The sequence below is a fragment of the Dama dama genome, chromosome 25 (assembly GCF_033118175.1).
Source record: "Dama dama isolate Ldn47 chromosome 25, ASM3311817v1, whole genome shotgun sequence".
Taxonomy (NCBI): Eukaryota; Metazoa; Chordata; class Mammalia; order Artiodactyla; family Cervidae; genus Dama; species Dama dama.
The window spans coordinates 63,896,970-63,899,041 of NC_083705.1; the positions used below are offsets into that span (position 1 = coordinate 63,896,970).

Below are 2,072 nucleotides of genomic sequence, written 5' to 3' on the forward strand. Positions count from 1 at the left end.
TTCATGTCAATGTATGGCAAAAACCACTACAATACTGTAAAGTAATTAGCCTCCAACTAATAAAAATAAATGAAAAAAAAGAAAAAGAAAGAAATCTGAAAATCAACCATACTGTTGACTTCATTCTTCAGAGCCTGTTGATACTTAGAAACACATCTGCTACAAGATAAACACCATGTTACTTGGTCACTGAAAGAGGAAAGAGATTGGGTTTAGAAACTATATCCCATGCACAATTTTAAAACATGTGTAAACAGGAAGAACAAAGAGCATCGATCATCATCCCCTTATACAAATGGTTAAGTCCCAACTCATTGTATCACCTAGGACACCGCACCCTGAGGGGAATTCAAAATGGGGGAAGAAAAAAGGAGGGAGCGTTTTGTGCTTTGGATAAATGGGCCCCTAACTAGTGAAGATGCATATCTAAGGAGACCTCAGGTCCAGGTTCTTCATTCTCCCACACAGAGAAAAGCACGAAAATCATTAACTGAGATGTCTGTTCTTTGTGACTAGCTTGCATGCTCAGTCCCTTTAGTCATCTCCGACTCTTTGTGACCGTATGGACTGTAGCTCACCCAGCTCCTGTCTCCGTGGGATTCTCCAGGCAAGAATACTGGAGTGGGTTGCCATTTTCTCCTCTAGGGGGATCTTCCTGACCCAGGGTTCAAACCCAGGTCTCCTGCGTCTCCTGCATTGCAGGCAGATTCTTTACCACTGAGCCACCAGGGAAGCCCTCGTGACTAGCAGTAATATTTTTATGCTTCACTAAATGTATTTCCCAGCGCCGCCCCCCCCCCCCCCCCCACCCACCGCCAAATACATATGTATGTATGTATATACTGGCTCTTCCCACTTCTCTGGAGCAGTTTCTCAGAGCTATCTGAGAGGCTATCTCCTGGGCTATTGTCCTTAGTCAGGTCCCCAAACAAAACTGAAACTGCCCTTCGGTTGTGCATTTGGTTTCAGTAGACATGTACAATAAGTCATTACATTCAAGAGAACACCTAAAACTCCACGGAGCCATGAAACACATAACATGGAAAATCCAACAGACTACGTTACTTATACAACTCTTTTGTTCAGGAGCCCTAAAATGCCAAGAACTTCCACTTGCAGGTATCACAGTGTCATTGACTATGAAAAATTGTCTGTGACACCCGTTTCCTTAAAAGTAGGTAGAGTCAGCTTAGCTCTGAAAGATGAGAATGTTCAGTGACTACTCTTTCCCCTCAGGAACTGCGGCTGAGAAGAGGGCAGCTGTGGGGAGACAGAGTTTTTTGCTTCAGCTGCACAGACACTAACACTGGAATGATGCAGAGACGATTAGCATGGCCCCTGTGCAAGGACGACACGCAAGTTTGTGAAGCCTTCCATCTCTGGTGGGGGCAGGGTGGGAGTTGCTTTCCAGATGGCACTAGGGGTAAAGAACACAGCTGCCAGTGCAAGAGATACAAGAGATGCTGCTTGGATCCCTGGGTCAGGAAGACCCCTGGAGGAGGCCATGGCAACCCACTCTAGTATTCTTGCCTGGGAAATCCCATGGCCAGAGGAGCCAGTCGGGCTAAAGGTCCTTGTGGTCACAAAGAGTCAGACACAACTAAAGCGACTGGGCACCGGGGAGGCAGAACCCTGCCTGGCTGTGCCCTAAATCCAGGACCCTGCCCAGCTGATCCCATCCCCCGGGGGAGACTTTCCAGGACAGACCCATCCCCCTGTGTCCTCTGCCTTATCTCCCCTCTGAATTACCTAGATAACAGTATCTGATGCAAATTGCCTGAGTCCTTTTACAGATGCCAAAACTCCCACCAAATGGAAAAAGTTAACTACTTAATGACCATGAGCACATAGCCCCCAGACCTACTGGAGCCCAAGGACTGATAATGTTAACTCCTGTGACACGGTCCTATTACCTCATCATCAACCAAAAAGAATTGTGCACGAGCTGATCACAGACCCAGTGACCTCGTCCCTCACCTGGCCTTTAAAAATGTTTTCCTGAAACCCATCACAGAGTTCAAGTTTTTGAGCATTCATGCTGCCTGGACTCCTTGTCTGGAGCCTTATAATAA

At 46.7% G+C, this 2,072-nt stretch overlaps 1 non-coding gene across 1 annotated transcript; it reads left to right on the forward strand.

Moving 5' to 3' along the window:
• The first annotated feature begins 1,280 nt into the window (after window positions 1–1,280).
• On the forward strand, window positions 1,281–1,383 carry LOC133046879 (U6 spliceosomal RNA). Its single transcript, XR_009690583.1, has one exon. It is a non-coding gene; the product is annotated as a U6 spliceosomal RNA (small nuclear RNA).
• The last annotated feature ends 689 nt before the right edge of the window (window positions 1,384–2,072 follow it).